Source organism: Vulpes lagopus, chromosome 7 (assembly GCF_018345385.1).
Source record: "Vulpes lagopus strain Blue_001 chromosome 7, ASM1834538v1, whole genome shotgun sequence".
NCBI lineage: Eukaryota > Metazoa > Chordata > Mammalia > Carnivora > Canidae > Vulpes > Vulpes lagopus.
Window position 1 is genome coordinate 86946631 of NC_054830.1, and position 24454 is coordinate 86971084.

The 24454-nt window shown below is 41.9% G+C and overlaps 1 long non-coding RNA gene and 1 other non-coding gene across 2 annotated transcripts in view; one reads left to right on the forward strand and one right to left on the reverse strand.

Moving 5' to 3' along the window:
- Positions 1-232: 232 nt before the first annotated feature.
- On the forward strand, positions 233-339 carry LOC121496425. Its single transcript, XR_005989231.1, has one exon. It is a non-coding gene; the product is annotated as a U6 spliceosomal RNA (small nuclear RNA).
- Positions 340-10790: 10451 nt separating this feature from the next.
- Positions 10791-24454, reverse strand: part of LOC121494266 — a 103910-nt gene continuing 90246 nt past the window's right edge. The window contains exon 3 of the long non-coding RNA XR_005988775.1: positions 10791-10901. This is a non-coding gene — a long non-coding RNA (uncharacterized LOC121494266). The remainder of the gene's footprint in view (positions 10902-24454) is intronic.

A 24454-nucleotide genomic window follows, 5' to 3' on the forward strand; every position in this document is an offset into this window, starting at 1 on the left:
AACTTACTCCACAACTGTCATGCTACTTGATTCTAGGAATATACACATGAAATAAAAATATAAGATAAAATAAAATTTGAAGAGGTGTTCCTAATCTTAAGGTGTTTACACCTCACTCTAGTGAAATATCCAGATAATCAGAAATCAAAATTGAGTTTGAGAAATTGCCTCTTAAAGAAAACTGAATCATATGGAAGATGTATGTTTAACTTTTTAAAAAACTTCCAAACCAGTGCTTGCTTCAGCAGCACATATACTAAAATTGGAATGATACAGAGAAGTTTAGTATGGCCCCTGCACAAGGATGACACACAAATTCATGAAATGTTCCATATTTTTAGATATGTATATTCACATTTTTAACAATGAAAAAAAAAACTTCCAAACTGTTTTCTAATAGCTGTATAGTGATATCTTGTTTTGATTTAAGTTTTCTCCAATAACCAGTGATTCTGAGCATCTTAACACAGGCTTATTTGTAATCTTTATATTTCCTTTTGTGACACGTCTTTTCAAATCTCTTCCCCATTTCTTGGGTAGTCTTCCTATTTCTGTTTTTAGAGTTCTTTATATATTCTGGATAAAAGTCCTTTTTCAGATATATGCTTTGCAATTATTTTCTCATCTATGGCTTGCCTTTTCATTCTATCAACATGTACATGAATGTTCCCAGCAGCTTTACTTGTAATAACCAAAAATTAGAAACAATATAAATGTTCATTAACAGGTAAGTGGGTAAACAAATCCTACATGTCCATCCAATGGAATACTACTAAGCAATAAAAAGTAATAAACTACTAATATATACAATATTGATGAATATCAAAATAATAATGCTGAGTGAAAGAAACCAAACCAAAAATAAGAATACGTAGTGAGGTATCCCTGGGTGGCTCAGTGGTTTAGCACCTGCCTTCGGCTCAGAGCATGATCCTCGAGTCCCAGGATCAAATCCCACATCAGGCTCCCAGCATGGAGCCTGCTTCTCCCTCTGCCTGTGTCTCTGCCTCTCTCTCTCACTCTCTCTATCTCTTGAATAAATAAAATCTTTAAAAAAAATGAATATGTAGTGAATGATTCTATTTATATAAATAAACTAAAAGTCAAACTAGTCTGAGGCACCTGTGTGACTCAGTTGGCTGAGTGTTCGACTCCTGATTTTAGCACATGTCATCATCTCAGGGTTGTAGGATCGAACCCATGTTGAACTCCACACTCAGTGCAGAATCTGTTTGAGATTCTCTCTCTCTCCCTCTGCTCCTCCCCCATTCTCCCTCTCCTAATTAATTAACAAATTAATTAATTATAATTCAAACTAGTCTATGGTGACAGAAACCAGATCAGTGGTTGTTTGGGGGCATCCAGGAATGGATGAGGGGCAAGAAGGGACTCTCTCTGGAGGGATCATAAAGGGGCATAAAAAACTTTTGGAAGGGATGTAAATGTTGATTATCACAATTGTGGTGATGGTTTTACAGGTTGTTCATATGTAAAAACTTATCAGATGGTACAAGTTAAATATGTATGTCAGTTATATCTCAATAAATATTAAGAATGCAATTTGGGACATGTGACAATATAGATAATTACAGATTGCTACAAATGCTCAGAGAAATATCTAATTTTAACTCAGGGTTCAGGGGAGGCTTCCAGAAAGAATGGCATCCAAGTTGAGCCTTGCAAAAAGAAGCAGGATAGGAAGAGTGTGTGTGCCACCCCCTTTCACATCCTGACCAACAGACCTTATCATCATTTGCCTCAGGTCACTTCAGAGTCACTTCCAACATAGCTTTCTAGATAGGGAATACTAATAGTATTGGGATGCAGGCAAAATTTATTTACCATCTCTGGGATCACAATTATTCCAGTAAAAAAGAGGTTCAAGGATTTTAGAATATTCTGTTTCAATTCTGCTTCCCCCTTGTCCCATCAGAAAACTTGAGCTGGTTAACCAGAGGATCTCAATTGTCCCCAGGAGCTCCTCTTCTCAGTGCCTCACCAGGCTGGATTTCCCAAAGAAGCCTCAGGCAAGAATTCTCATACAAGGTATTGATGGAGAGTGCCCTCAGGAATCAGGGAGAAGGGTGGCAGGGTAGTGATGCAGGGTGGGGCAGAGAGAGCAGCTGAGGAAGCCAGGCCTCAGCCCTAGCCTTCTTTTAGTCCCATCCCAGGGGACCTCTGCAATAAAAACTGCTCAGCAAAACTCTTCTCACCTTTGCAGCCTGGGTTAATCAGTCATTGGCTGTGGGCTTCTGGGTGTGTGTTGGGAGGGGCATGGGTCTAACAGGGCAGTAACTTTGCCAGCACTGTGGAAGACAGGAAGGGGATCTCTGAGCTGTTAGCGACCAACATGCAGGGAAGCTACGTGGGGCTACGTGAGACCAGCCTGGAAAGAGGCATCTGGGCTGAACATCCAGCTGTAACCACAGTAACTCACTCTGTTCCCCTTGCTTCTCATATTCTGATCATTAGGCTTTACAACAGTGATCCTAAACTTAAATGCCTGCAGGAAGAGGAATGAGAATGAATGTCTATAGGTACAGAGGAATATTTCTTTACCTTAAGAAATAAAAAAGAAAAAAAATATATATGTAAACAAATGCAATAATAGATACAACTCAGGTGATCCTGGCATCAAGGAGAGACTAAGAAGAGTTGGAAACTGGCTAGCTGGGGAACAAACTCAGCACTAGCCTGTCTTCACACAGGAATATAGATCTACCATTGTGAAGTCTTTCAAATGCTTAAGAAAAGTCACCAATCTCAATTTTAATGTAAAAGTTCACTAAATTATCACTGTTGGCCTCAATTAAAATAATAAGCATTTAGAAAAAAAAACTTCACAGGTCAGAGGTGGTCCATGGGTAATCAATATGTAATTTCAACTTTAGGAAAATAATAAAAACATACTCTCCACAAAACCTTTCCTACATTTTTGGAGTCCAAAAGCAGTAAATAGGCAGCAATAGGCCATTTTTATTCCACCATATTATAGAAATCTAACAATCAAATGGAATATGTAACACACAATGAAGACAAAATATTAGGAAAAGACCCAAAACATACCAGAAAAGATGTGCTCACCCAAGGGAATTTCAGAGCCATGCAACCTAAATTTTTGGGTGGGGAAACAAGACTTCTTTGAGAATCTGATTAAAACCATAGACCCTTTTTTCAAAAACACGTATGCATAACATCTGTAAGTGCACACACACAAATTTACATGCAATTCCTAAGGGTTCATATGTCCTTTGAAGTTCATTGGTAGACTCCAGCCTAAGAGCTCCAGACATGACATGGGGCGGGTAGGAGGAGGGAAGGGATAAGATAGAAAAGACAAAGAAAGATAAAGACTCATCACACAGAATCACACAGAGGAAAGGAAGTGCAGTTCTTCCTCTTTATTAAAAAAAGAGATTGAACAGCTGGTATCAAAAAGCTTCCAGAAATGTAAGTCGCCTCTGAGGACAGGTCACAAAGGGTGAAGATACTGAGGAGTGCAGATGTTCAAGCACAGTGGATGGTGTACTCAGGTGAGGCCTGGGGAGGAGGACTCCAGGGCAGCCCACCTCTCCAACCTCAGGGGTAAAGAAAGGATATGCCAGGTTGGCACTGCAGATGTGTCTGGTGGGGGAGAGGGAGGGTGAGTGCCCACTTCCTTGTGAAGGTGCTAATTTGATATCTGATGTTTAATTTCAAAAGTTAAGTAAGTCATTTTAAATAAACTCTTTGTTAAGAGAGACTGTTAGGAGAGAGGGGTCAGGGCCAGCCTCAGCCAAGTCTGTGATGTCTCACTGGCAGGATACTCGGATATAGTCGTGGCTACCCAGCAAGAGTCACTAGTCAGCAGAGAAGAGAGGGTGCCACTAAGCCTGAGTCCAAAATTGAGAGCCTGTGTGCACCCTCCCTGGAGGCAGAGCAGTGAAGCACATCCTGATACACACTCTGCCATTCATGGGCTTTAACTTGATTTTTCTTCGATTCATCACCACAGAAAAATAGCTATCTATTATCTGGAAAGCACTGAGCCCAGGGGTAAAAGAAGACTGTCTTCCTCCATGCCAAGGAATGTGCTAAAGCTTCACTGAATGTGCTGAGAAAGCCATGGTGTTACCTGGCTACTCTGCAAACAGGCTGCTGCCAGAGATGCTGGAGGAAGTATCCACCTGGTTCAGGTAATCTCATGCCACTCCCTTCCCTTTAAAATGTGTGAAGTAAAGTTCTCTCTTTTTTTTTTTATTTTTAGAAAACCAGAGAATCTTCATCACTATTTGGTGTATCCTCACCGAGACCCAAACATATAGATTTCCTTGGGTTCTCTAATTGTGGAAGCAATTTTAAACTCTGTCGACATCAGCCTTATTAACCCACATGGTGTTAATTTGCAGTTCTCTACTTAGCGTCTGTGTTTGCTTTGCATTAAACAGGAGTTGATACCTTATTCTGAATCTTACCACCGTCGGCTCTGAAGACACACTTTCTACCAGTGGCAACCTGCGTGGTATGCAGATGAGCTGGTGGAGATGAATTGAAATCCCTCAGGAGGTGGAATAATGTAGTTAAAAGGAAGCCCACATCCTACACATCTGCCTGTATCCAGAGGGCCAGAGCCATTACAGAACACACAATTCACACTGTGTTTCAATATTGCCGTGCTTCTAGATTGCTTCCCAGTAAATCCAACTCCTGACAGTCACCTGTAATGGATTACCCTGCCTTGTCCAGCAGCTTCTATTGTTTTTATTTATAATGAAACAAAACTTGATTCTCAGCAACCTCCCCGGGGTCTCTTGGAGGCTATTTCATAAAATTAAAGTGTTTCTCCTATAAAAAACTTTCTCCCCCAAAGTACGAGGATTTGAATCAAGCCCAGCTTGGTAACTGACTGGGAGGGATTTGGCTACACGCATTCTGATTGCTTAGTGAGGCCGAGAAGATAAACTCACATTTCTTGAGCATTTACTATGCACAATTCCCTGCTGCACCGGCTTTACATATCTGAAATTTTGCTCATTTTCATCCTCATAACCAAGAAAGGTGCTCTTATCAACGTCTTGCAACACAGGAAAACTCACATTATTTATCATCAACGTCGTTAGAACAGAAGTTTAGGGGTAGGCTTAAGCCTTTGCTTTGCTTCTTACTAAGGCTGAGAGTCCATTTCCTTATGCGTAAGGCAGGAAAAAAGAATATGCATCGTCGTAAGATTAGTTTAACCTTTGCACACCGCCAGGTACATAGAGGCAGTCCTCTTCTCTGAGCTTTCTCTTCCTAAAGATCATGGGCTGGGTTTGTGTGCATGCACACAGTGCATGTGAATTTGAAACCATCATACAAAAAATTCTCAATTGCAACTAGCTGAAAACATAAGGCCTAGGTAGAGTCTTATTCAGCCAGTTTTCACTCTCCACTTCCACTCTTGAGAGCACATCCCTCTCCTTATTCTTCTGTATTTCTTACCCTGTGTGTCCATTCTCTCTCCTGGTCATGTTCTTCTACTTCCCCTCCTTTCCCTATCAAAAACTTCTTTCTTCTAGACTGCCAACCTAATCCTGCTAGCCAGAAATTCTCTGTCCCCAAAGCATCTTGATGACTTTCACAGAAGCATTTCCCAAATCATCACAGCCAGGAGAGGCAATGGCAGTGGACCTTGTAAAAGACTGAACCACAGTTATATAACTAGACTAATGTCAAACTCTTGGTAGCCTTTCTATTTCTGTGAAACCACTTCATTGCCTGCATATCATGGTCCATTTAAAATGGACACTACACTGATTTGAGATGACGGTATATCTACATGATCCCTCCTAGTCCATTCAAAGACCATGAAGACAAGAACAGTACCGATACCCTGAGAGCAGCCGATAATCACACATGTGACTTCCTTTGGTTCCACTCAATTACCACAATAACCTTGTTTCTCTGAGTATCGACATGCAATTTTCCATGCCTGTTTTCCTTTCTTGGTCTTTGTCTACTTATTGGCTGTAAAAATCAATGTATGTACTCTACTCTTGCACCTCATGAATCTGAGAAAATTGAGGAAACTAACACTTCTGTGGCATAATTCCCTTAAATGCTGAAAGGTCTAGAGACAAAGTATACTGTTTACCATAGCTTTGTTCTCCATGTCATCTCAAATATAGTGGTAATGATTGTAGGGAACTGTAGCTCCTGGGTGGCTAAATTGGTTAGGCACAGACTCTTGGTTTTGGCTCACGTCATGATCTCGGGGTCATGGGATGGAGCCCCATGTCAGGCTCTGTGATCAGCACAGTCTTCTTGAGATTCTCTCTCTCTCCCTCCACCCCTCTCCCTCCATGTGCATGTGCTCTCTATCTAAAAAAAATAAATAAACCTTTAAAAAATAGTAATAGTAATAATGATGAGGAGCAGATGTGGAGTGCTTTCTGTATGTTAGGCCCTGTGTTGAGTGGTTTTCACACCAACTTTGAGAAGCTGATAATATTATCCTTATTCTATAGATGAGGAAACTGAGACTGGGCAGCCTTGTCAATTATCAGTGGAAAGGGAATGAAATATCTTCTAAGGAGTAGATACGTGAGGTATTACTGTAGAAGGATCATGGACCTCACACCAGATAATCCTGAGTTTAAGTCCCAGGTTCTCAATTGAATACCCGAGGAAAGCTACTTCACTTCATATGCCTCAGTTTTTTTCTCATCTCTAAAATGGGAATAATAAATCTTATCATACAGGGACTATTGTAGAAGTTGTTGTGGGAGTAAGCTAATATAGAAAATAGAGTCTGAACCATAATGAAACCTCTGCAGGTGTTTATTACCTTCCCTCCCTTATGATTGCTATGTTATCATATAACCCAGCCAGCAGGCCTTCCCTGTAATGCTCCTTGCCATGGGCTAACCAATTTTGAAAATATGTATTTATGACCCAGACACATTTTAGGGACATAGTTTCAAGGAGATCTATCTCAAGGAGATCTATCTCAGTCTCAAAGAGATCTATCTCAGTTCACAGACCACTGGCCCAAGTAATCATTAAAAGCTAATAAGTGTATGTTTTGTCAATTCTGTTGTCACACATGAGCACTAAGTCTTTGCCCTACAAATCTTCTTGCAACATTTTTTTCTAACTCATTACATATTTCTGCAATGAATTTTTAACTCACTTCTGTTGTATTTTTTGCCCCATAATCCATCTCCCCCATACTGATTCTGCCCTTCTACATGAGCCTGCCATGCCACACATGTTCTGCACTGAGCTGATGCTTGGACGGAAGCAGGATGTCCCAGGCAAATTCACACCCATGAAAAGCATGGCTTAAAATAGGGATGCTGACACCACCTTAACTCAAACAGCACAAATTCCGGGCTGTAATTTTCTATGCTACTTAATCTCCTGAAACAAAAACCTCTGTTGCTCAAGGGAATTCTTCATCCAATGTGGAGGAAAAAAATATTCTCTCAAGGATGTAATAAGTTAACAAACCAAATTAGCATGTAGTAGGGTTTTGCAGCTCTTATTATCCACATTAACCTCAGGGCTCTCCAAGGCTAATGTCTTTAGTTGTGCTGTTTTTTGCTTGCCGTCTCCAGACCACTAACCTTACTTCTCCATGGGGGAATTGAAAGCTGTGCTCTTTGCAAATCTCCCTCTGATTTCCGTTCTTTTTGGTGGAGCTAAGCCTTCAGTTTCCAAGGTCAAATGAGCTAAGCCCCTTCCAAGAGGAGCTTACTTCTGACAGACACAATAAGGGGCTACTCTTTTTAGCAGACCCTTGCTCATGCATCATTAAAGCACTTCCCCACCTTCTGAAATGCAACTTCCTTCTCTTATGCACGGTTGTGGGCCTCAGAAGAGAGACACGTGGAACGGCAGCGCCACCTGCTGGTTTTCCCTACATAATTTTTGCAGCACTGTTTTGCCTTTTGCATCAGAGAATGATGTTATTCACTCACTTTGGGACTCTATCATCCCCACGCAGGTCAAAAGCTGGAATATATTTAATATCCTTTTTTTAGACCCCACCTAATGAGATTATTTCTCTTTAGGCCTAAATTTTGAGATGGAGGGGGAAATGAGAAAGTCAAAATTGGAAATAAACAAAATGTTTGTTGATTCCCAATGGCATCTTCTCCAGCCCCCTGTGGGCGTTCCTGTTCAACCTGTTATGTGTCACATTGGTTGATCAAGGACCTAGCTGCATAGTTGACACCATGGCATATGGTCAGCTTCTGCCTTTGTATCAGAGTAAAAAAAACAATGGCCCAATAAGTGATTTTTACCTGATGCAGAAAAGCCTGTTTTCCCTTAAGTTGCAGGGAAACTGCCTAACAAATATAATCAGAGCAAAAATACCTCAAAATAGAAATTACATATGATACTGTGGATGACTTAGTGATCAATCAGAACAGTTAGCTGGTGCTACCAAGGAGGCTAAGGTCATGAATCTAACCCGAAGGGCATTTTTAGAAAAACTGTTCCATAGGGAGGGAAAACTGAAATTTAGGAATCCAAGATGCCTGCATGTACATAAGTTGTTCCGTTTCATTCTAGCAACTTACCAATACCATAACCTCCATCAGGGACAAAAATAAAGACTGAATATCAGCTATAGGAAAGTTATAATGTGCCTTTCCCTGAAGAGAAATTCCTATGCATACCAAAACCCACAATGAGGCCACTTCGCCCTACTCACCTCTCCAGCGGACCACATTATATGATTTTCATATCCAGAAAAATAAAGATAAAGATGTTTCACATTCTCAAGGTTTTGAAGGGACTTATTGTTCCTAGGAGACTAGAAGTCAACTATTTTCTTGTAGACAATATATACAAACCACTTAGAAATCAGAATTTCCCCCACCACAGCATTGAAATAGTTCTTTCAAGATCACCAAGGACCTCCACTTGTCAAATCAATGGTCAGTTTTCTGTCCTCACAAAGGCAAAGAGGAGAAATGGTCTCCCAAGGCCACAGTGAACTACACCAGAACTAGGTCTCTCACCTCCCCTGCTTATGAGGGCAGCACACTCTCTGTGACAGCAGGCAGGCTTTGTGGCCATCTCACTGAACTCTTTGTTACATTTTAGATATATATTTTTATTTCTTTTTATACTGCAAAGTAATGCATGCTTAAATGTTAAAATAGCATTCAGTAAAGAATGAGGACAAAAAAAAAAAAATCACCCATAATCCCACTACTCAGAGATGACCACTGTTAACATTTTGGTGTTGGCATGTATGTGTGTGTGTGACAGAGAAAAAGTATTTTCTGTTTTTCTATTTGGGATTTTCCTCATATGTTCAGAATACAGATATATATATATATATTCATATAATATATATTATTCTACATATCAGTATGGAGAAAATCTCTTAATCGTAACAGCTAACACTACAATGAATGTTAAGGAAAAAAGATTAAAAAAAAAAAACTTTGGGGCACCTGGGTGGTTCAGTTGATTTATCTGATTCAACAATCAGATAAATAAATAAATAAATATTTAATAAATATTTAACTCTATTTTGAGGTATTTTTGCCATGATGTTTTGGCTCAAGTCATGATCTCAGGGTCAGGGGATAGAGCCTCTTGTTATGTGGGGCTCAGCACTCAATGGGACTCTGCTGGAGATTCTCTCTCCCTCTCTCTCTGCCCTCCCCCCAACTCACATGCACACACATGCCCTCTGTTTCTGTCTCTGTCTCTCTCCCAAATAAATAAATGAATCTTTAAAAAACAAAACAAAACAAAAAATCTTTGTTAAGTGGTTGGTTAGGAAGTGGCCCCCACCTCTCCCTACTTAAACTAAGGGTTAGCTGGCATGGAGATTTAGAGGAGGAAGAAAAGTTTTATGACAGAAGGAGGAATGTGGAACTTCTGAGCCAGTTCAGGAGGTAGGCAACGGCAGGAAAAGGCAGACAGCGGGAAGACAGGGTAAGGGGTGAGGACAGAAAGCTACGCCATACAACCTGATCAACTAAAACCATCCCTCAAAGTCCAGTAAAACTCTCTGGCACTTGCATGAGTTTGGGGATGAAACTGGATTAAGGATATGAGGTTTCATGTAGAATAAGGCAGCATGCAAAGAACCTAGAGGACTGAGGTTGGGAAAACAGATAACTGCTAAGGCAGAGCAGAAATTCCTAAGAGGGCTTAGAACTTCTGCAGTCCATGGTGTGTGCCTGCGCATGTGTACACAGAACAAAGACGCTGCATTTGGGGAGTTTCCCAAATATTGATGACAGTGGTGGTGATAGTAGTAGTAGGTGTGTGTGTGTGTGTGTGTGTGTGTGTGTGTTTTCATCACTATTTTTAATAAAGTGCTATATTTATAATATTATTTCTATACAAGTCACTGGAAAAGAACAAAAAGGGATAATTTGGAGTAAAAGACATAGAAAAAAATAAAAAGTGGATCAACAGTTAAACTAAACATTTATCAGAATGAGATATCTTCAATCCCGTATAGGAAAAAAACAGTGTAATGCAGTTTTCTTATCTTGGCCCCCACGTGCACACACTGCGTAGGTCTGCCGAGTAATATCTATTTCTATGCCTTTCCAAACTTACAAAGCTCAGGGCCCTTTTTTTTATTTTACTTAAAGTAAGACTTTTTCCAAATAAGGTAGCTTTTCATAAAACTATTCGCCCTCCTACATCTATGTTCCCAGTGTCAGCAAGCCATAGAGGCTGCTATTTTCCAGAGCTGTCATTGTATTCTGTAACAAAGCACCCTTCCCTTCAGCTGAGCTGAACACTAGAAATGCTTTCAAACTAAAGTTTTCAAAGAATCTAGGCATTTTTTACCTTTAGTTGTGGGGTCTGACTTAAGCAATTTTCATTCCTCCTCTTGATTGAAGCTCATTTTAAGCTTAAAGAACAGTAACTGTAATCCCAATTCTCCTTCAAGGATTCTAGAAATGATAAAAACAGTGTCACTTGATTCTTGGGGTAATAATCCATGATGTATCAGGACATGAATGGATACAGAGGCATCTGAGAGCCAAGTAAACCAGTGACCATGCAACAGTCACCTGGGTAAGCAGTAGAAATCCTACGGTCTTCTATCAAAAGATCGCTGGGAAGATTATATCCAGGATGCTTTAGAAAGTGATACTGCGGGCAGTAGTAACCAGATCTGGAAGTGACAGCCTCTGAACCCATTGGCAATGATGTAGAGCAAACTGTCACAGAGGCTTCATAATCTCTTGCTTGCTTTCTCCTGAACCTGACCCTGCGATAGTTCCTACAGCTCAAAATGTTTTATCAAATCTCTAAGAGCTATTCATGGTGGAGCTTTTTGTATGTATATTTAACTCTATAACAAAAACTTACAACTTGATGTACTAGACACTGTGTTATGCATTAGAGATTTAAATAAAAGAAGCATGAATAATATATCCTCAAGTAACTCACAGCTCAGGCATCACCTCTCATGGGAAGTCTTCCTTGATCTACACCCTGTGATAGCAGAATTCTAAGCTGGCCTCCAAAATCCCTGCCCACCGTCCCTAAATCTGAAAGAGCCCCTTCTCTTTAATATGGGCAGGACACACTCATGGATCATGATTATGACCACATGTCACTCCTGTGAGTAGGATATATTACCTGGCAAAGGTTAGGGGACTTTGCAGATGTAATTAAAGTCCCAAATCAGATGACTATGAATTAATCAAAAGGGAGATTACCCTAGGTGAGCCTGACTTAATCAGATGCAATTTCTTAAAACGAGTAATTTAGCCCTTTCTGAAAGGAGAGATGCTTCTATGAGGCTTGAAGAAGTAGGCTTCCATGTTGTCAGAGGGCCAGAGGCAATGAAATGTGTCTCTGGGAGTTGCTCTCAACAACCAGCAAGAAAATAGACCTGAGTCATACAAACATAAGAAACTAAACTCTGACAATAAGCATGTGAACCTGAAAGTGGACTCTGAGCTCCAGAAAGGAACACACCCATCCAACATGTCGACTGCAGACTTGGGAGACCCTGAGCAAAGGATCTAGCTAAATCATGTCAAGACTTCTGGCCCACAAAAATTTTAAACCACTATGTTTCTAGTAACTTATGACACAAAAACAGAAAACTAGCACAATGCTCAACTCCAATCTAAAAGTATGCTTTGAACAGGAACAAAAACGAAGAAAGATATGGCCATGGTGAACAAAAAAGCAGTACATATTAGAGGAAAATGTGCTCACTAGTTATCAAGAGATCTTGGTTCTTCTTTTTTTTAAGATTTTATTTATTTACTTGAGAGAGTCAGAGAGCACAAGCAGGGGGAGGTGCAAAGGCAGAGGGAGAAGCAGACCTCCCGCTGAGCAGATAGCCTGATGCAGGGCTCCATCCCAGGACTCTGAGATAATGACCAGAGCTGAAGACAGACACTTAATCAACTGAGCCACCCAGGCACCCTGGAAGATCTTGGTTCTGACCCTGGCTCTCCACTAATTCAAAGTATGATATTGAACAAACTAAATCACCTTATTTCCCTGGGTCCCATCTAGTTTACTCACACTTAAAATGAAGGAGTTGAACTGAATTAACTCTGAGATACCTCCAATCTCCAATGTTCTGATCCAGGCCTATGAAACTATGTTCCCCATAGCATGGACCACTCACCACACCAAATGGTAGCTCATCATTAGCTTCTCTGAACCCTTGAGAAATAAGCACCCATGCAGGATGAGCTTTTTTAGAAGAGAAGGGGGAAATTTGCTCTCTTTCTCCAAATTTCCAAAGCCTAGAAAGACTCAGATCATAAAACTATAGTAGACATCAAAACCTCAAAAGGGTCTCTGGTTTCACAAACCTTTTTAGGCTTCTGTGGACCTCTTCTGGAATCAGGAGCAACTGTACATAACCTTCCCACAATTATCGCTTCTAGGTCTCAAATCATAGAATAGCTCCTATTTACTGAGCACTTGATGTTAAGGCACTATCACAAGTGGCTTTATACACATTACCTGTCTGGGAAGATCAATCATTCATTGCAGGTCACACAATTAGTAAGTGAGGGTGAGAATCCTAACACAGGTTCATCTCAGGCTAAAGCTTGTGCTTCTCCCCCTGTGTGATCCTTGTGTGGTATCATGGCACTTCTTTATATGTCCTCATCCACTCAATAAACACTTGTAACCCCTCACTTTGTTTCTCTTGCTTTTGGGTACGTGTCTAGCAAGAAGTTGCTGCAGCCAAGGTCAGAGAGGTTGCTGCCTATGTTCTCCTCTAGGGTTTTGATGGATTCTTGTCCCACATTTAGGTCTTTTATCCATCTTTGTGTATCGAATATTCTTTCCTGCTTTGTCAAAGAGTAGTAGACCATAGAGTTAAGGGTCCATTTCTGGATTCTCTCTTGATCACTTTTTATCAGAAAGAAGACCTAAATGTGCACAGTGCCAAAACCAAGATGCCACTTTTGGCCTGGATGTTTGAGCAACTAAACAAATGTTGCCAAAAGTTCTATTTACCAGATGACCCCATCTGGGAGCTGAGGGTCCATTCTTGAATACTCATATCCTGAGGCCTGCCCTGAGGCCTGCCCTGTTCAAAATGATACAAGATACAGCAGCCACAAAGGAGTAATGCAACACCATGCACTCTGAATGATGGATGCCTTCTGCCTCCACAAACCTATGCCAAGGCTATCACTTCCTGGTGTTAAGGTCTCTAACAGATAGCACCCCCTTTCCTCATTTGAGCATTAAATAAATTTAAAGATAAAGCCATAAAATGGCAAATTGAAGCTCAAAATATTTCCTTTATTATCAACAGAAATTAAACTTGCACACCTCTCCCAAAAGAACTGAATATTTTTCCCGGAAAAAAGTGGAGAATTAATATTCTCTGCAGCCAGGCTTTGCAAGGTCAGGGGGCAGGAAGAGGGGGAGCTGGACTGCTTGCATCCCATTTGTTCTGCACAATTTTACCAATTAGTTAAATCACTTCCCTCCCACATCTCTTATGAATAAAGGAGATGAAAGGTGAGCAGGAATCAGACTAATTGATTTCTGTTCACTTGAAGAGAACACCATGGATGGCTACTAAGTTTAGCCCCAGGTAAGAAGTGCCCTTGCTCCACCAAGGTAAGAACACTAAACAGGATTTTCAATGTATACCAGAAAGAAAGAAAAAAAAAGCCAATCTGAAGTGGGTGGTAGAAACTGTGAGTGCTCTAGGATGAAAAAGAAGCACAGGGAAAGGGACAGTAGCAACACGGAGACACTGCAAGTGTAATATGAGGGATGACAATAACTTGGAGAGCAGAAAAAGGAAGGGATGATACTCTTGATAAAGGAAAAAGCCAACCAACATGGAACAGCATAACAGGAAGCACAGTCCAGATTCAGCCACGTGACAGAGGGAATATAAGGCCTCTGCCACCTGAGCAGCTAGGGGCTTAATACTAGAAGCCTTAGAAGTTCATTAACCAGAAATAATAGGCTTAAACTGTGTGAATGCTTTGATGGGAATGGTTTCAATGATTTGGTGTGAATGGTTTGAATTTGAAAATCAAAGGGTTGAATCTGGAAATCAAAATTCCAACTATTTAACATTTGGTTAAGTATAATCATACTTTGTATCATGTATAGAGTTTCCACGTCTATGTAAGTCAAAATTGTGACTCTCTCTGCAAAAAGCAAAAAACTGTTAGGAAAAACATTTGTTTTCCGAGCACCTGGGTGGCTCGGTCAGTTAAATGTCTGACTCTTGGTTTTCAGCTCAGGTCATGATCTCAGGGTCATGAGATCCAGCCCTGCATTAGGCTCCACACTTAGCATGGAGTCTACTTAAGACTCTCTCACCCTCTGCACTACAGATAAAGATGTAGTGAAATGCCAGAGCACCTGCACCCCAATGTTTATAGCAGCAATGTCCACAATAGCTAAACTGTGGAAGGAGCCTCGATGTCTTTCGACAAATGAATAGATAAAGAAGATGTGGTCTATGTATACAATGGAATATTACTCAGCCATTAGAAAGGACAAATACACACCTTTTGCTTCGATGTGGATGCAACTGGAGGATATTATGCTGAGTGAAAGAAGTCAATCGGAGAAGGACAATCATCACATGATTTCACTCATGTGGGGAATATAAGACATAGTGAAAAGGATTATCAGGGAAAATGAGTGGGAAAAATTACAGAGGGTGACAAAACATGTGAGACTCCTAACTCTGCAGACACCATGGAAGACACTCTCTGGGTACAGGACTTTCAAGACTCCTTCAGGAGATCCTTAAGGGTTGGCCAAAATCTCCCAGACATAGCTTTTTTTTTTTTTTTTTTTTTTTTAAATGAGTTGGATGAGAACAATGTGATGCAGTTTTGTTTTTGTTTTTGTTTTTTTTTTTAAGATTTATTTATTCAGAGAGAGCGAGAGAGAGGCAGAGACACAGGCAGAGGGAGAAGCAGGCTCCATGCAGGAAGCCTGACGTGGGACTCGATCCCGGGACTCCAGGATCACACCCCGGGCTTCAGGCGGTGCTAAACCGCAAGGTCAAAATTTCAAAGAAAACCCTGAAGCATGAACCATTTTTAAAATTCTACCTTTTTTAGACAGTCCTATGGGACCTTTTTTCAATTGCAGTATCTCTACGCCTCCCTTTTAGCTGAGATGATACTGTGAGAGAAAAAAATTAGTCCTCAGAAGTCTTGACTGCTCCTGCCATCCGCAGTGTATGTATACCCTCCTCCAATACAGGTAGGGATACAAAATATTCCATTTCTTCATTTCTATCCTTCACAACCTACCTCAGAGAGGTTTGCCTTCAGTCTAACCTAACTGATGCTCAAGGTTATTTGCATTGGACATTTTTAACTCTTATTATACAATGTATAATGAAGGCTTTTTCCCCATAAAAGAACCTGAGGCCCTGGAAAGCAGAGAAGAGGAAGATTTCCATAAAGAGCTTTCCAGAATCTCAGGCATTATCCCAAGGACAATAAGATCCTGACCCCCACCTCTAACCTCCATCACTCCTGTCATACACACAGCTTTACATGCACCTGTTCCTTCTGGGCCAGTCCAGCTGTGTCATCTCGAAGCCATGTTTCTTTCTTCTGACCCAGAATAGGAATGCTTGCCTCCAATATGGAAACTGCATCCCACCAGAGCTGCAAGACATTCCTGGACCCATTGCTTTTATCCTCTCTTTATGGTCCACATAAATGCCTGAGAAAACCTCTGCCCTGCTGTGCTGTACTGAGCAATGGAGTCTCAGCCTTGTCTGTTGAACGTGAGGCCATAGAATGTGGGGGAGAGGATGAGGAGGATGTGCTCCACACACCCTCTCCAGGTTACTACAGAGAACCCTGTAGGAACAGCTGCATTCATTTATGCAATCAACAATTCTAGCAAAGCGCTTAGCTAGATGGGGCATAAAATACGACATCCACCTTCAAGACGTTGGATACTAGACTGTTAATATTAGGAGGCCCTTAGAGGCCATCTGCTCAAATTCTTACCTATGCAGAAATCATCTTTCCAACATGCATGACAAGTGTTGGAAAAGAGGCAGCCCATTTCCACTGTTGACATCCAGTTCTCAGAAATTATTTTTCTGCAGTAAACTAAAATCTGCCCATATGCCAGTCTATTTCTAATGTCTAGAGAGAAACCTTATACTCCATGGAAAATCCTTCAAATGTTTGTATGATTCCTCATTGACTATTCCTTTTTTTTTAAGATTTTATTTATTTATGCATAGAGACAGAGAGAGAGGCAGAGGGTGAAGCAGGCTCCATGCAGGGAGCCTGATGTGGGACTCGATCCCAGGTCCCCAGGATCACACCCCAGGCTGCAGGCAGCGCCAAACCGCTGCGCCACCAGGGCTGCCCTCATTGACTATTCCTAAAGGCAACACTCACCTGCTGGTCAGTTCACTCATTCCTTACCAAGAACTACTTCTGAGCCCTTTTCCATCCCAGCTGCAGTCCTGGGGACATGCTCTGGTGTTTCAGAGCAAATAAGACATATGATGACCAGGTCTATAGATGATGCTCCAGAGTGGGGTACGCAATCATCCCAGTGCCCAAATGGGTTTCTGCTGGCCCTGAGCTGCTACTGTGCTTTTTTCTTCGTGGCTAAAGTAGGCACGGACATAAATGGCTAAGAGAGGCAGGGCTGTGTATACCGGATCAGATAACACAGAACTCTGGACTCAGACTGACCAGAGTTCTAAGAACAACTCTGTTAGTTACTAGCTGTGTGACCTTGAACAATTTTTAGAACTTCTCTAGTCCGGATTAATCAGGTGTGAAATTGACATGATAATGCCTTCCTTATCAGGTTACTGTGAAAATTATATGAGATACTACATGTAAAAAGCATTGCACAAATTAAGAGAGCAATTATTGGGAGCTATTATTATTGTCAGTACAACACAAGTGTCCAGAAGTCAGATGAGACTGGAAAACAAAGGTCTGTCCTGCTCTTTAGGATTTGCTATTGGTCTCTTCTTTCCAGTAGAGTCTTACCCACTTGCTTTGAAAACTGTTCCTTCTGTTCCCCTGCTGGTGAAAAGGATAAATAAACATCATTCATCTGGTGGCTTGATTTATAGCCTTGAGAGAACTCAGTACTTGCCTGGGATCAGTCTGCTTCCTTTTTTTTTTTTTTTTTAAGATTTTATTTATTTACTCATGAGAGACACAGAGAGAGAGAGAGAGAGGCAGAGACATAGGCAGAGGGAGAAGCAGGCTCCATGCAGGGAGCCCGATGCGGGACTCGATCTCGGATCTCCAGGATCATGCCCTGGGCCGAAGGCAGGTGCTAAACCACTGAGCCACCCAGGGATCCCTGAGTCTGCTTACTTTGCAAGTTAGAGACTCCCTCTGTCTACTGGCATCCCGGCTGCACTCACATGGAGGACTGGAGGTCAGACACGATGCTGAGAGTAGGGGACCAACCCCCAATGTTCCACCTCCAGCTGCTCCATATCCATATATGTGTCCTATTCACAGACGTTGTCACATCATAGTCTAGGCCAATGGTATCAATGGAATTCCCACACTTCTCTTTAGCCACTTACCCCTAGTCTACAAGCTTACAAGCTTCTACTAAACACTCAAATATCAGAGGTGGTGCTAGATACTGTTTCCTGGAATTGATGGCAGTCACCAAGATAGTGGGAAACCTCATAGCTAGGTTGTCCTGAAGTGACCCATTCCCTGAGACTTTGTGCCCCTCCCCTAAATTGGGGGGCAAGATGCAAAAAGGCCAAGAAACACAAGTGACTGCTGCAGGTCCCTTGTATCTGTCTGTATATCCATCTATCTACCTACCTATCTATCTAGTCACCACCCTAGTAGGAAATTGTTATTCTGCCTATCAATCCCTGAGGAAGAGGTGGGTGCTAGAAGAGAGGTCTTTGGTTGTCTTTAGCAGGACTGACCAGTTTTTCCCTCCGGGTCTCCTCCTTTCAAACCTGGGCACTGTGGAATTGAGGTGATTCATTCTGTGTCCCCCGCAGGCGGCCATATCCTGCATACCAGATGCTCTGATTACATATTACTATATGCTTGTTTACCTTTTATTTCCAACTCCCCTTCGTCCACTCCCCAAATCTCAGCTGCACTCTAATCTCAGATTTCGCCTGATTTATTAAGGGAAGGGGCACTGGTGCCACACCACTGGCCTGAGGTCTTACTAGAGGGGGTCATAACCCCAGAGGGCTTTGTCACTAAAGACAGGTTTTGTTTAGAAGAGACAGCTCTTTCTCCTGCAGCTTCTGCTTTCCTCTCTTGTCTGTTCTCTCAACTGTCTTGAACTTTTTTTGGAAAAGAGGGAGAACATTTATTTATTCAACACTTTTTGGTTTCTCATGAAGAAATTATTTTGGAGGAAATCTTCCTCCCAGAGGAGAATAAGCCCCGAGTTTCCCTTCCTTCATCCTGGAACAAACCTCCCTTCTTCTTTACAACACCTGCCTATCAACTCTTCTTCTGCCTTGGGTCAGGCCCTTGTATTTCACATCTGCTTTTCTGCCAAGGCTCCTACTAGCACCGTCTGTGTCTATCTTCCTACGCCTCTGTCCTGGGCCTACCAGTCTGCCGCTCATCCCACATAGTGGGCTGATGCCATAGTGGTCCACACTGACTCCCCAGGAAAGTCTGAGTGCCTTCTCAAGGCACACGAAGCCCTGTGTGCTAAGCACCAGGAGCTGTTCTCATTTCATGAATACATTCTGCTTTCTCTCTCCTGCTGTCAAAACCAGCTTCCCAGAACCTGCTACTACTCCACTGTGCCAACAGCCATCTCAGTACTGCCCTAATGAAATAAAGCTGGCTTTGGGCTACCTTTCACTCCTCCAGCCTTTCTGAGGCTCTCCATCAAGTCTGCAGCTCACCTTTTCATGGTATCCCATGGCCTAACTTAGAGGCGTATGGTAATCCAGCCATCCATGGACCAAGTTTCCTGGCTCCACATTCCCCACAGAAGGCCTACTCCTCTCCCCTGCATTCACTCTGGCCTCCTGCCTACAGTTGATCCTGGTCCCATCTGTGATCATCTCTCCCAGAAGAACAAATGGGGCAAGGCTAAGAATAAAAAAGAAGAAGGAAGAAAGAAAAAAGACAGAGGAGTGGGGAGGAAGGGAGAGGAGAGAAACTTTCCTTAGAGGAGTCAAAGAAGGCCAAGCCCTATTTCTGAAGACTGGCGTCTACCACCTTGTGTCCCAGAGGAACCCCAGGCCATAGAAGCTCAGATAAATAGGGAGAGTTTGGGGGATTACAAGGCAGACTGCTTCTACCACACTCTTGCTGCAACACTGATGGGGATGCCTGCTTATTATTGCCAGCTCCACCTTCCCTAAACCTAAGTCATCAGTATTTCAGTCTTCATGTTCCCAGGAGAACCCTTCATGCTCCCAGGAGAACCCTCCCATGGAGCCCTCACCCCCATTCACCACACTCAATTCCTCTCTCACTCCTCCCCATGTCACTCAGCTGCCTCCCACACCTGCATTGCACTTCATCAGGGAGTAATACAGATCTCCATATTGCAATATGTCCCAAATCCTGGCCCAGTCATATCCCAGGACATTAGACCTCTAGCCAGTCTTCCCAAAACCACATTTTTCATCAGAAAACATCAGAGATGCCAGACCCTATGAGTGGGTGTCAGGCTGGCACCAAAGTCTGACAGGCAAGCAGCCACTGGGCTAGGAGTTGAGGATTGACTTTCATACGACCCAATACAGCACAACTCTTTTTTCCTTTTACTAAACTTCAGTTTCTTTTAAAAAGTGAAGGCATTAAACTGTTAAACTAGATGATCTCTAATTACCCTCTCCTCTTTGTTCTGCTAATGGGCACACCTGGTGAACCACACAAAGGGAGAGGGATCCATTTAAGTGAAGGTACATATGTACAAGCTGTATATGGGTAAAGACTTCTGATACAGAGGATCACGGAGGAGCAGCTCGCAGATGTCAGGCCCTGGGTTCTCTACTGGTTCTGTGTTGCCTTGATGATATCATGTGCCCTCAGGAAATATGATGATTGCAACATTTCCCCACCATGCTCACCACCTCTGCCATGCTTTACTTCACCCCGCACCGAGGAGCCTGAGTTCTTACCAAATCCTTCTTCCTAAACATGGATCAATTCTGTCCATCCCCACTTATACTTTCTTCAGTGAAGGTGACCATTGTTCTAGGAAAGCTTCTCTCATATCCGTTCACCTCCTTTCCTTCTAGTTCCTTCTACTGTGGGCAACATTTCCTGGTTGGACTGGGAACCTGACTTTCCTAGATAGGTTCCTGAAGACCTAGTCTTGTCCCTGAGCTGGTATAATCTTTCAGCTCAGAGATACATCTGACCATGACTCTCCAGTAAATGGGATAACTAGATCTGTAAAATCTCTAGAGGAATCTCCACTTCCATCAACCAGAGTTCGCCCTCAGTCTCAGTGCATTCGCAAGGACATTCAAGGTCAAACACTCCAACCTTATCCATTATATGGTCCCCAGATAAGGCTGACATCTAGCAGACTGTGGTATTCTCATTGACATCTCCAGGAACAAGAACAAATTTTCCCTCTGGAAGACTGCTCCTTGACCCCACATGCAGTGTCTTTTTGCTGCAACTGCATTTAAACACAAATGTTTGCTTCACTCTGCAAGAGATTTTGTTTCTAACTCTCTGGAATTCACCCAATAACTGGCCCCAGCCTCTTTTAAAAGAACAAGGAGCTGAACAGACTAAACAAAATCTCAGTTAGGTGGCCTGATCAAGGAACAAGAATGGCTAAAAGCTTTTATTCACATATTCAACCCCTACTTTTTCCTTAGCAGCTCAGAATAACATTCTCTAGTTGCACAGCCATTAACACTAGAAACAGAAAACAGAAAATCACCTACATTCCCATCACACTCACAGAGTTGCTATTTTTGTTTTTCTAATCCTTGCCTATACATGAATAACAAATGCTGCACAGCTGGACATAGCTCTGATGCTGTTATTAGTAGTAGGTTTCTTTTCCATGTGACAAATATTTTTTCCACTATTGCTAAAAAGTGCTCAATTATAACTCTTAAGGTTTACAGGACAATCCATTGATTTGATGAGTTTATTTCATGCTTTCCTAGTACTGGACTTTTAGGCAATTCTCAGATTTCCCCCCCAAAAGACAATGCTACAGTGACTATCAGAGTGCATAAAGCTTTTGTCCCTTTGTTGGATTATTTCTTGAAGAGAAATTCCCAGGAGGGAAATTCCCGTGTCAAAGCATAAACCTTTTATGGCTCTTAAAATATTTTGTACTATCCCATTCCAATCAGGTGATATTCTGGTCCCCTGCCATTGCAATTTATAAGCACACTGCTGGATGAATGTCTGTGAACTCTTAAAATAGATGAAAGAACTATTTCTTTCTCCAAAGTAGCAACCAAGAATTCAAACCTAAGCTCTATACCAAGGCATTTTCAAAGAATTTCCCTCAGTTTTCTTCCCATCCTTACTGATGCCAGGTAATGTCTTTTCAACATTATACCTCAGGGATTACTTCTGCACTTGCCCGCCATGACCTGACATAGGAAAGCAGCACCCAGTTGCTCCTGTCACAGGCTGCATCTCTGAGAGTAGCACTCTGAAGGCAGTCTTTTCCGGATCTGGGTCTCTTTTGTCCTGACTTCTCACACTGCTAGTGCTTCCTCTCCACTAGCATTAATGGATTCCTCTCCTTCTTGGTCCAGACCAAGCTTCCCTGACAATTGCTATGTCAACTCCATCACCTCACCAGGCTCCTAGTGAACTGAAATGGAACTTCTAGCTTCCCTAGGTTCAAGTCCCAATGCCTCCCCCATCACTACTTATTCATAGTCTTTACTCCAAGGGGCATGTGGGAATGAACCTTTTCCAGAGGAAACTGAAAGTGTTATTCAAACTCTCACTAAAAACAGAAAGCAAGAAAGGTCTGAGATGAACAAATATAGATAGATTAATATCCTCAAGTCTCCAGCCAGGAAAAGAAATGCCTTGCCTTCCTTCAGTAAAACTGCTAAGCTTAAATATTAAGTTTCTATTTAATAAATACAGGTTCATGCGCAGCTGAGGCAACCATAAACTTGCAATGCTTGCCAGATGCCAGAAGTCCCAGGAAACTGACTGGCCTGAAGGGTTGGCTGAAAATATCAAGGTCACCTGAACTGAGATTCTCCACAAATATTCTACAATTATATCCTAGCTGATGGACTCTCAAGAAATCAAAATTTTGATGATGTAGGAGTAGATATTTGTCAGCTCCAAACACAAGTCAGTGCCTTGGCAATACCCAGCATGAGGCAAATGTTAAAGCAGACTTCTAGATGATTCCACATCATGGACAACACATCACCTAACTTTCAAATCTCTGGACTGCAGCTGCTCAGGCTGATTTAAAAAAAGAAAAAAGAAAGAAAGAAAGCCTGATAGTTATCTATCTGCTTATTTTTCCTTTCAACTTATCCACATTAAAAATAATATACAGAAAGGTATGTGCCACGATTTGGGAGCACAGTAAGAAGATGCAAATGCAGGTTTCATTTAAAAAGGCAATCTCCATTTAGGCATTTACTACCATCCTTGAGCATTTAACTCACAATCACTACTCACTGGACAAAGACACCAGATCAAGGATCAAATCTCTGCCCTCTCTGAGCATAAGGTTTAATCTTCCTGGTTTTATATGGACATTGATCCCTTTAATTGAAAATGTGTGGAATTTCTGCTTAAAATCTAGAAACTTCGGCACTATTTGAGGAATTTCAGAAATTTAGAAGTCAGTTTGGGTAGAAAAGGAACTGAGGAAGTAGAGGTGGAAGGAATGGGCAGGTGTTGAGGGAGAGCAGTATTTCTCCCTACCACGTGTTAAGCATTTTCAGGTTTATTGTCTCACTATAAAGGTGTTGGTTCCACCATTACCAAATCAGAAAACCAAAACAGAACAAGCAAGTTGTTAAAACCATGCAAGGAGGGACGCCTGGGTGGCTCAGCAGTTGAGCATCTGCCTTCAGCCCAGGGTGTGATCCCACAGTCCCAGGATCGAGTCCCACATCAGGCTTCCTGCATGGAGTCTCCTTCTGCCTCTCTCTCTGCCTCTTTCTCTGTGTCTCTCATGAATAAGTAAATAAAATCTTAAAAAAAAAGAAAAAAAAAACATGCAAGGAGAAGTGACAGAGTCCCATGTGAACTTGGGACTGGTAATCCTTTCAACCCACAGAGGAATTCATATCCTGGAAGTGCACAGAAGTCATGAGGTAACTGCAGAAATGCTAGAATATAAACTCCACAGAAGAATAAAAGTATCACAACAGTAGGGGTCACACACACACAAGCTCAGTAAAGGCTGGTTATCATTATGAACAATATACTGATTTATCAAAAGAATAAATTCTGATTCCCAGTTAATTTCACCTCATTATAAGAAAGAGTAAGTACTGTTTATTTCATTGTTTACTCTCTGTCAGGCACTATGGTAAGTGCCTGAAATTATTTAGCTGATTTCATTTCCACAACATTTCTCTGAGGCAGAATTCATTATCCACATTTCTAAATGGGGAAACTGAGGCTAGGAATGAGGGAAAACCTGACTGAAGTTTGAGAACTAACTTGTGACCGAAGCAGACTTCAAACCCAGACCTCTGCCACCAAGGTCTGGGCTCTTAATCGTTCCACCATCCTGCCAAACCCCAACTTCCCTCCACCACGGAACTTTGTTCATAACCCATAAAGCAGAACATAGTTTAAAAGGGAGTGGGGGGATAGAGTAAACGTCTTCATGTACTGTAATTCCCATGATGAAGATGCTCCGAGAGGGTCTCAGGGATGGGAGAGAGAACAGAGCTGGACTTTCAAGGCAGGCAAATTGCCTAGCACAGCTTGGAGTTTAGACATATTATTATTGATTACAGTGCAAACCTGAGCTTCTTTGGGATCCTCTGGTGTACTTCAAAGGCAATGTGAGCTTGGAAAGCTTGTAGTCCATGTAG